The sequence below is a fragment of the Nothobranchius furzeri genome, chromosome 6, assembly GCF_043380555.1.
Source record: "Nothobranchius furzeri strain GRZ-AD chromosome 6, NfurGRZ-RIMD1, whole genome shotgun sequence".
In the NCBI taxonomy this organism is placed as follows: domain Eukaryota; kingdom Metazoa; phylum Chordata; class Actinopteri; order Cyprinodontiformes; family Nothobranchiidae; genus Nothobranchius; species Nothobranchius furzeri.
Genome location: NC_091746.1, coordinates 37,575,551 through 37,587,614, shown reverse-complemented (window position 1 = coordinate 37,587,614; position 12,064 = coordinate 37,575,551).

The window sequence follows — 12,064 nt, the reverse complement described above, 5'->3', positions numbered from 1 at the left end:
TGAGGGAAAAAACTGTGGTTATTTTGGAGAGGGTGCTGGCTGCAAAACCACAAAGGCGGAGCTGCACCCCGCCCATTCACGCAAACTCAGCCTAGCCCACTGACTTCCGTTTTTGTTTTCAACTTTATCGCAAACTGACCTGACCCACATGAATTACGGCTGTTACTAGTTTACAGTCGTTAATGCTATGTTCTATACTCCAATTAAACAAGATAAATATAACTTGCTACATGACAAAGACTGAATATATCTCGAAATGAAAAGGTTTCTTTTAGCGAATATCTGCCTACAGCTGGTCTAATAAAAGTGGTGTACAACAGCACTTCAATCTATTGAACGGCCTCTGGTAGTCTAGTGGTAAAATTGTCTGAGTTGGTTTTTGCTTTCCCCTCAGCTGATGCTGGTTCGATTCTCGGTGGGGTCATCAGCAGTCTATTTAGCCACATTCAATTTGTTTATATTTTAGTTGTAATGTTTCTTTTCAGCAAAATATTTATGTCGCTAAAAGTTCTTTGAATTTGGTCGTTCCTAAACAGCATTTCAGTTGAAACTCTGCTCACAAATGGACTCACACTGGCTAAATAAACGAATAAATAAATAAATAAACACATTATATGTTAAACGGTATACCAGTAAATTGTTGTAAACATAGTACTGGCAAGTGTAGCTAGAAATGAAGAAAAGAGGTTGTAAACTACCTAAAACTTACACTACTGGGAGGCGAAACAGCATGTCAACCTGATTCCATAACCACTACACCACCACATCTGTTATAAATCAAGTGGCGTTACATGTAATTGTGCTGCCCAGTGTGTCTCTGAGATGGGATGTATGGTTTATTGGCGGTGTCTCAGTAGAGGTCATTTCAGAAATAATTTGTCAGAAAATTCACAGAATATCCAGATTTGAGAACCAAGACCAGACCCGCTTCGGGGGAGGAGACCAAATTGAAGCTGAGATGGGAGGAAAATGCATGAATGAGGCTAAAAATGGCTTTGGCGTGTTTCTTATGAGGAAATGACAATATAACATGATTAAAAGTTCCAAAAGTTAGATTTTTAATTATATGGAACCTTTACAAAAACTGTTCAATTAACTTCTCAACTCCGTCCTCAATCTCGCATTTTTTAGCTACAACACCCTCTTTGGTTCCAGAATGCTATCAAGTCTGACAACTGGAAGGAATTAGACTGACTCTAATGGAATGGGCGGGGCTGATTCTGGAATGGGCGGGGCTGACTCTGGTGCAGCTCCACCTTCTGGTGCAGCTCCGCCTTTGTGGTTCTGCAGCAAGCACCACTTGTTATTTTGAGCTAGTACCAGAAGACAGTGTAACCTTTTTTAGTTCTCTCCAGTCAAAACAAAACTTTAGACTTTTTTCTTTTTTAAATTTAACAGGGAACAGCAATCAATTGAACAGGGAACTGCAACCAGTAGTCACACAACAAAATAAAATCACACAAACAAAATAAAGTTACTCTCCTTTTTTCTTGGTGTCTGAAAAGGGCAGGGAAAACCATCAGACTCCAGTCACCCATCGAATGGACTCTTCACCCTCCTGCCCTCTGGGAAGCGCTACAGGAGCCTATGGACTAAGACTACCAGGTCCCGAAACAGTTTCTTCCCCACAGCTGTCAGACTCCTAAACTCTGCCTGCTGACATAACACCCCAAACCAGCAGCACCCTACATAAACTCTGTAGAAACAAGAAAGCCCTGGAAATTGATGCAGAGCATCGCGGGATATGCCTGACTGGTCATATATATTACCTCTCATGACACTGACCTCTGACCCTATGAACTTGTGTATGTGATGAGTTTATTTACCTTTGATAGGGAGTTATGACCTCTGATTTTGTCAAAATCCTTCAACCCGTTCAGGAGATATTGCACACAAAAGCCAAATTTTCATATATACGGCCTCACACAACCTTGACCTTTGACCCTATGAGGTTTTGTACCTCATGAGTTTATTTACCTTAGATAGGGAGTTCTCACCTGCGATTTGGTCAAAGTATTTCAACCTGTTCAGAAGATATTGCACACAAAAACCAATTTTTCATATATACGGCCTCACACGACCTTTACCTTTGACCCTATGAGGTTGTGACCTGATCAGTTTATCTACCTTTGATAGGGAGCTATCACCTCTGATTTGGTCAAAATCATTCAACCCGTTCAGGCAATTTTTGATATATATATGACCTCACACAACCTTGACCTTTGACCCTATGACATTGTGTTCCTAATCAGTTCATGTACCCTTCATAGTAATAAAATACACAGGCGAGGGTCCGACTCTCTGGAGGACGCCATGTTGGATTCTATGTTTATTTAGCTGTATTTATGGTTTTGCTGGTGGTTTTTGACTCCTTTGAAAACTGTGCAACAACACTCTTCTTCTTCTTTTTCTCGTGTGTTATTTGGCGGATGGCACTCAACATAAAAAGATGCATTTCTCAAACAATTAATGTATTGGAGCGTGAACCTGAGTCATTAATCTCATATCCTAATTTGAGAGTTACAGCTAGAGTCCAGAGGGTTTTGTTGGCTTTATGAGCATTAGTTAGTAAGGTCCTCACTTGAACAAAAAATACAGCTTGTTTGCAGTGACTTTGGTATTTACTACCCCCTATTGCCAGAAATCTACACACTTTCCCTTTAAGCGCGTTGTCTCTTTAAGACTGGTCCTGGGTGACATTGGAGTTTACAGCGAGGCCGTAGAAATTCTCTGTCTGGATATTTATTGTGGAGATTAATGGACTAAAATGGGTTGCTGCACCGTGACTGTCTTCTCCTTTTTTTGGAGAGTAAAAACTATATTTTGGTTTTTAAATGCTGCCGCTGCACCGTGTTAAGAAATCATATTACTGGTTGGTTCGAAATGGGTTGAAATGTTCACATTTCTTCTTTGCTTTACATGCTGATCACTAAAGCGTGCTTTAATTAATATTGCGTTTTCGTAAAACGTAAGAGCAAACAAGGGGGATTTTAATTGACAAAAATAATAAAATCAGCACATTTCCAAGCCAACTGCGGTTAACATTGGCACGTCGGCTTGAAAAATATCTCCTTTTTGCCGTAAATAACACACATTTCATAGCTGTTGTGGGTTATGTATGTGTTCATCAGTGCTTGAGAACTGTAACTTTGGGGAGCGGGTCGTAATTGTGGGCTTTTAATGCGGTGCTGTCTGTGGCGAGGTGTTGGTAGGGTCTGATCGGAGCTGCAGCCAGAGCGTTTCTCCCGACCAGCGGCTGCTGGGAGCTGGTCCACGGTGAAGCAGCCCACGCAGCCGAACGAGGGCTTCCCGGCTAAGAGCTGACCGCAGCGGCCCCGACGACCGCGGGCCAGCGACCCGAGAAATAACATGGGGAGTCCTGCTGCTGCCTGCTGTTGTTTGTTTTCCGTAGTAAATACCTGAATATGCAGAGACTCAACAGGTCATTCAGTTGTATGGTATCATTCAGATGATCAAATGAAATGTTGCAACATTAATATCAGTTTACCTGATCTTGATCAATAATCACATTGATGAATTGGTGCATGAATATACAGACCCTGCTTCCTGCAGCAGCTTTTTCTGCTCTAGATTTATGATCTGCTATTTGTATATTTCAACGAAAAAGACGGAAATGGCATTAATTATTTAGATTTATTTGTGGATTTTTTTGTCGATGTTAACCCTGTTGTGTCTCAGTTCATGAAGCTGTTTTCAATGTTTCCCGCGATGCGAGCAGCTGATTGTGCAGCAGATGGCCGCGGACATGATCAATTTCGAAGTGCTAGTTCTGGATCAAGAGAAAGCCTGCTGTGCTGTGCCGATGATTTTATTTTGCGAGGATGGATTGAGGAAGGGGGACACACATGCTTAAATATCGACTGTCGGCAATAATCAGATTCATACTCATAAAATACTTGTTTACATGTTTGTGTGTGTGAGTGTGTGTGTGTGTGTGTGTGTGTGTGTGTGTGACTCTGCCCACTAATCCGTTACGTATTTTGTTTCTTGTTGACATAAATACAAAAATTATGCAAAAGAAAAGAAGTGAAATAATGTACAAAACTAAAGTGTATGATCGAGTATCGCACCCGCGACCTTCACCATTGCAGGCGAACGCGTTAGTCACTAGACCAACAACACTAGGTGCTACATCTCCTCGCAAATTTATACCTTTAAAACACTATGAGTGCTGGCAGGCTTTACAGCAACGTATGTAAAATAGAGCCTTTTTTATTATTATAAACTTGTCGCTTCCGTACAAATGTGAAACAATATATCTGACGGAGATTTCTGCGGAGTTTCTGCACTTTCCTGTCAACAGAAACAGACATGCTGTCTGCCGCTGCCTTCCGCCTCCAGGCTTTTTCAGACTAATAACTGAAAACTAAAGACTGCACACGTTAACTGAACAAAGATTACAGCAATACACCACAACTTTCTCGCTACAAATATCGTCAAAACATATTTATGTGCTCAAACGATCTTAGTTTATCAAATTTTCTCTTAGAACAGCCTGAACAGAGTCCGCCATACTTTCTCTGTTTCTCAGTCCTACATGGACCAATCACATAGCTGTTCTGCATTTCTTCATTTGCATGTAAAGGCCGGATTTGCTCACTAGCTAACTAGTGAGCAGTACAGCGGTCGAACTAGTTAACATGTTACACAGAATGCCAGCCAAGTGTGTATTTATTCAAATTCCACAAATTTACTAGTTTTAGGGGCATTTTTCTGCAGCTAGTTAACTAGTGACAGTGTTTTGTGTTCACTACTTAACATGTAAGGCTCAGTTTGCCCTCTATAAGCTAGTGAGAAAAAATTATAATGCAGATATGCTCACTAGTTAACTAGTGAGTGCTTCCTGTCCCATTACAAGTGAACTAGAAAGGCCAAATATGTCAACTAGTTAACTAGTGAAGGTAAATTTGTCACTAGTTAACTAGTAAGAACACATTTTTACATAACAAGTAAACTAGATTGCTCCAAAAACAGCAACTAGTGTGCGTCTTGTGCGCACTAGTTAACTAGTGAGCATATCTGCACCTCACTAGTTAACTAGTGAGCATATCTGCACCTCACTAGTTAACTAGTGAGCAAATCCGCACCTCACTAGTTAACTAGTGAGCAAATCCGCACCTCACTAGTTAACTAGTGAGCAAATCCGCACCTCACTAGTTAACTAGTGAGCAAATCTGCACTTCACTAGTTAACTAGTGAGCAAATCCGCGCCTCACTAGTTAGCTAGTAAGCAAATCCGCACTTCACTAGTTAACTAGTGAGCATATCTGTGCCTCACTAGTTAACTAGTGAGCAAATCCGCACCCTACTAGTTAACTAGTTGGCGTTTTGGGGCCCACTAGTTAACTAGTGAGCATATCTGCACTTTACAAGTTAACTAGTGATGCTTTTTTGCACCTTACTAGTTAACTAGTGGGTGCTTTAGGGCACACTAGTTAACTAGTGAGCAAATCTGCACCTCACTAGTTAACTAGTGAGCAAATCCGCACATCACTAGTTAACTAGTGAGCATATCTGTGCCTCACTAGTTAACTAGTGAGCAAATCCGCACCCTACTAGTTAACTTGTTGACATTTTGGGGCCCACTAGTTAACTAGTGAGCATATCTGCACTTTACAAGTTAACTAGTGATGCTTTTTTGCACCTTACTAGTTAATTAGTGGGCGCTTTAGGGCGCACTAGTTAACTAGTGAGCAAATCTGCACCTCACTTGTTAACTAGTGAGCATATCCGCACCTTACTAGTTAACTTGTGGGCGATTTGGGGCCCACTAGTGAACTAGTGACACTTATTTTGCACCTCACTAGTTAACTAGTGGACATTTGTACCCTCTCTAGTTAACTAGTGAGCAGTTCTGCCTTCACAAGTTTACATGTAAGTGTCACACTGAAGCCACTACTAGTTCACTAGCTGAGGTTCCTCTGGCCAGCATGTTAACTTGTGTGCCGCATGCAAATGTTTGGGGTGGGATTTTACGAAATTCCGCACTGTGATTGGTTGTCATATTTTATTTTGACACAGGGAGCCAATAGAGAGTCTTAATTTGAGAAATTCTCCACCTCCTAATTAGAATTCTGCGCAACTAGCTAGCTAGTGTGAATGTAGACTTGAACTAGTTTACTAGTATACATTTATGTCCTCACTAGTTAACTAGTTTGGACAATGGATGCATCAACTAGGTAACTAGTGAGCCTGCTGCCATCAACTAGCTAGCTAGTGAGCCATTAATGGTTCACTAGTTAACTAGTGGCACTGACCTACTCCAACTAGTTAACTAGTTAGGAGTTAAGCCTTCACTAGTTAACTAGTGTGCACATTTTGGCCATCAATAGTTAACTAGTGAGACACAAAAAACCTTCAACTAGCTGACTGGTATGCACTTTGGCCTTTACTAGTTAACTAGTGAGCCATTTATGTGACAACTAGTTAACTAGTGAAGCCAAAATGTGTTCACTAGTTAACTAGTGCACATTTATGTCTACCACAAGTTAACTAGTGTGCACATTTTGGCCATCACTAGTTAACTAGTGAGACACAAAAACCTTCAACTAGCTGACTGGTATGCATTTTGGTCTTTACTAGTTAACTAGTGAGCCATTTATGTGTCAACTAGTTAACTAGTGAAGCCAAAATATGTTCACTAGTTAACTAGTGCGCATTTATGTCTACCACAAGTTAACTAGTGTGCACATTTTGACCCTCACTAGTTAACTAGTGAGACAAATACCTTCAAGTAGCTGACTGCTATGCATTTCTGCTTTTACTAGTTAACTAGTGAGCAGTTTTTGTGTCAACTAGTTAACTACTGAAGCCTAAATGTGTTCACTAGTTAACTAGTGCGCATTTCTGCTGTCACTAGTTAACTAGTGGGCACATTTTCACCCTCGATATTTAACTAGTTGACACAAACATGTCTAACTAGTTAACTAGTGGACAGAAATGGCTTACATGTTCATGACAATTCTGGCTGATATCCTGATATCAGAATAAATGCTCATTTGGCTTGCCATAGAGATATCAGAATAAATGCTCATTTGGCTTGCCATAGAGGATTGGGACGTAATGGGTCTTTGTGGATGCAGTGTGATCCTTGTAGTGAACCATTCTTTATTTTATTATCATCTCAGCGTCATTGAGAAGTTTTCAAACAGCATACCATTCTCATGCTTGCATTGCAAATTTACTAAAAGAAGACAAAGTGAGAGAGGAGTGTTGGAGGAGCAGCAGCAGGAGCAACAAGTTAAAAGGAGCCAGTCTTTTGAACGGCTCTTTGATGTTGATGGCTCACGATTGAACAGCTCTCTTCAAAGAGCCGTTAGTCCCATCACTACAATATGAGTTTAGAGCTTTTTGTGCACAAATTGTGTCTTGGGCTGGTCCCGCCATAATTACACTTAAGGTCATCTGTTTGGAAAATGGTAAAATGGCCTATATTTGTATAGCGCCTTCTTGGGGTTTTACGACCCCCCCCCCCCCCCCCCCCCAAGGCGCTTCACAATATTATCAGTCATTTGCACATTCACAGGCTGGTGGGGATGAGCTATGATGTAGCCACAGCTGCCCTAGGGCACACTGACAGAAACGAGGCCTGCTGAACACTGGCGCTACTGGTCGTTCCAACCACCACCAGCCGACAAGGTGGATTAAGTGTCTTGCCCAAGGACACAACAGCAGCATTCTCTGGACAGAGCCGGGATCAAACTAATCTTTGCTTCTCCAACCTGAGGTTCTTCAAACTGCTTTTTACAATAAGATATAATGTTGAAACCCAGCAAAAATGATCTGAACACCATCTTTAGGAGAACTGAACCACAGAAATCCCCCCTCCCCCACCCCTTAGTTTAATGAAGTTACCCAGTGTGACTCTTGTGTATTTAAACATTTTGGCGCTCTAGTGTCTGTGTTTAGTAAAATGTACTGACACAGTAAGTTTTGGGCCCAATCTCATCCATCATGCCCACTGGCATCACAAGCATCTGGCTGCAGACATCAGCTGGCGTCTTTGCCGTGACAGGAAATGACATATCCGGAAAAACAAGACTTCGTGTCATTACCTTCGCTGGAAGTCATTACCTTTGCCGGAAGTAGTTTGGATTTGTCGAGAAAAACCATACTGTGTCGTTTTTCTCTTCGATATGTACATATTTAAGAGAAAAATTACACGGTGGGTCATTACCTTAACCAGAAGTCATTACTTTCACTGGAAGTAGTTTTTTAAAACAAAACTTACCGGAAAAAGCTTTTTATTTCGGATTTTTTTCTCTTCAGATCTGGACTGGCAAACTTTTATATAACGTTGTTACCTACGTTGCATGAAAATTGAATATTAAATCCCTTTGTCCTTCAGACAGGGAATTTTTATGACAGTATCACATACATATGTGTGTGTAAATATATATGCACAACAATAAAAGGCTGTTAAGTGATAAAAAAACATATATGGAAAAAATGAGAACACATCAAACTAAGACTTTCCAAAATGTGCAAACAAAATAGTACTTGCTAAATATTCAGTTTTATTGTTAAGCCCAAGATGAACTTTTGACCTACACCAATTGCTAAAGTACAGGACTCCCAGAAGCAGTGAAAAACATTCCAGCAACACTCCTCTCTCACCAGCAACAAAAATTAGTTACAAAATATCCATAACACTGTCCTATTGTGTATCACAGCAGCTCATTGCAACATAATTTAACTACTACAGCTGATAACTATTTAGCTAGTTGGTATTTATTTTGAGTGAAAGACAATAAAACCAAAGAAACACTTAATTTCACAAACATTTTATTTTGGGTACAAATGAATTTGCTGAAGCATGGCTTTCTCAGCTGCATATCGATTCATCCCCTCCCATTTTTCCAACACTTTTATTGTTACCTGAAAAACATGCAGGATTACTTCATCGTCGTCGTCGTCTTCGTCTTCGTCCGCTTATCCGGGTCCGGGTCACGGGGGCAGCATCCCAACTAGGGAGCTCCAGACCGTCCTCTCCCCGGCCACCTCCACCAGCTCCTCCGGCAAGACCCCAAGGCGTTCCCAGACCAGATTGGAGATGTAACCTCTCCAACGTGTCCTGGGTCGACCCGGGGGCCTCCTGCCGGCAGGACATGCCCGAAACACCTCCCCAGGGAGGCGTCCAGGAGGCATCCTGACCAGATGCCCAAACCACCTCAACTGGCTCCTTTTGATCCGGAGAAGCAGCGGTTCTACTCCGAGTCCCTCCCGAATGTCCGAGCTCCTCACCCTATCTCTAAGGCTGAGCCCGGACACCCTACGGAGGAAACTCATTTCGGCCGCTTGTATTTGCGATCTTGTTCTTTCAATCATTACCCAAAGCTCATGACCATAGGTGAGGATTGGGACGTAGATCGACTGGTAAATCGAGAGCCTGGCTTGCTCAGCTCCCTCTTCACCACGACAGATCGGTTCAGCGTCCGCATCACTGCAGACGCTGAACCAATCCGCCTGTCGATCTCCCGATCCCTCCTACCCTCACTCGTGAACAAGACCCCGAGATACTTAAACTCCTCCACTTGAGGTAATTATGACACGTCTCTAAATAAAGTAAAATTTTCTAGTGCAGAGAGGAGACAACCCATAGAAGCACTGATTTGATCTCATTTCAGAGAAAAAATAGAACAGGTTAGATGCACCTAATAAATAAAATGACTAACAAACTCAGGCATCTGTTTCTTTGCTTCACTGTTTTGGTGCTGAAAATATCACTAATGCGGATCGAAGTAGATACACAGATAAATGCACCTCTTATTTATTATTTGGAAACTACATTTACTGCAGCTGGCAGAGGCAGATATTTTTTCTATTGATACACAGAATTTACAGAGTCATTTTAAATGTTAATAGGGGAAGGTTGCAGGAGGGAGCGGTAAAATACAGGGGGTCCCCGGCAAAAACAAGAAACTTTATGAGTCTGATGAAACCCGCTGGTTTTCCATCAGGCAGTCATGGGGCAGCTCCAACGACCCAGGGGCTATGCTGGGTCAAGTTGTTATCGAGCTCAGTCTGGCTCGGCAGAGGGTGAACGAGCCGAGGCGACGTCGTGCTCTGCTTAAGAAGTGTTATTTTCCCGCTTCAGAAGAAGCGTCCAACGTGTTTTTACGCTTTCTCCGAGACATGTCACGTCGCTAAGTTGTTAGCGCCGCGCGCTAACACGTCAATAGTGCAGGGTAGCCTGCTGGAGGTTTTAAGGGTTCAGATGAAACACCCGACCTCTCAGGCTGCTCACACATCAATCTTAAGTTGTCGCTGTTGCGCTCACGCCGTAATACAGTATTAGATGCGGTTAAAGTCAGACACGAAAAAATAAATAAATTTTACATGAATAAGTGATGCTTAGCCTGGTGGGGGGAGGAGAACCTGGCCTAATAAGCACTGGAGGAAACCCTGTCAAGATCGTCAACACTCGTTTATCTTAATGCTATTGAAACATGTAAACGTAAAAGCATTATATCCACTGCTACCTTTCTAATTTTAAACTCAGTAACTTATGCTGTAACTTCACCTTGTCCTGCCTGCTCCTCCTTGCTGCCTGCCGGTTGTGATCACAAGCAACAACATAGTAGTTCCTGCTGCTTCTAAAGGAAACAGCGCAAAATAAATAAATAAATAAATAAATAAATAAAACTTGGGATCTTGTAGGCGTGGCAGTGGGATTTCAGCCGTGGCGGCCCGTCACGGCTACGCCTATGTAAGGGAAACCCTGGCGTTTTAATATTGATACAATTAGCTATGAAATGTAGTAATTCTCTGGTAACGCTTTAAATGCTATAGTGCCTACATTTAAGAACTAAGAACAGTTGCAACAATTAGTTAATTTCATCCTTACCTTTCCTCTTTGAAACCCGCTGAGTATGGTTGAAACAAAAGCGGCCGCCAAAAAAGACCAACTTCCGGCCGAGGTTTTTCGCTCGTCGATTTTTCGGTAAAAGTAATGACACGCCATCTTGTTCTCACTAGAAAGTTCTTCCCGTGACACGCCAGCTGATGTCTGCAGCCAGGTCCTACTCACTGACAGCTAAATTTGAAAAAATGCAAACTATTGGCTTTTCATGACTCCCCTCTAAAAGAAATTTGTAACATTCCCATCAAATCTGAAATTAAATATCTAGGAACATATATTTCTAAAGACCAACAATTTAACCTAAGGACAAACATAACAAATAAACTTAATGGAATTAAATCCAAACTAAATATTTGGCTTCAGAGGGATCTCTCCATATTAGGGCGCATTTATTTAACCAAAATGGAGAGTATATCTAGATTAGTTTATCCAACCTGCAATACTGCAATTTCAAACGACCTAATTAAAAAGATTAACACCATCAATTTTAACTTCGTTTGGAGAAATAAGCCACACTATATAAAGAAAGATCAAATGGTCAAAGAAATTAAAGATGGAGGCTTAAAAGTAATAGATTTCAATTGTCTTAACGGAACACTCAAAATTAATTGGCTAAAACTATGGCTCAAGAATCCGAACGCTTTCTGGTATTCTATCCCCAGTCATATACAGTATTTAACAAAATAGGTGGTCTAAAAATTTTACTGTTTTCAGATTTTGATATAAACAAACTGCCCACAAAATTATCAGAGTTCCACAAACAAGAACTAATGTATTGGAAGTTGTTGTATGTACATAATTATTCCCCTCACTCTTCTAAAATTTGGAACAATAGATATGTATTATGCCGTAATTGGTCACTGTTTTATGAAGATTGGATGAATAGGAAAATTTGGTCTGTTGTACACTTGATGAAAGATAATGGTGAACCACTAGGGTAAGATGAATTTTGTCTTAAATATCTATGCTGATGATATTCAGCTCTATATGTCCTTTATGCCACACCAGTTGGACAGGCTGGCCACCCTTGTACTTTGCCTGACCCAGGTCAGTAACTGGCTGTCCAGCAACTTTCTTGTCTTAAATGCTAACAAGACAGAGACCCTGATCACTGCACCCCCGGAACTTCAGCCAAAAATCGAGCAAGAAATTGCTTCTTTTTGCCCATCCCCCAAGGCCAAC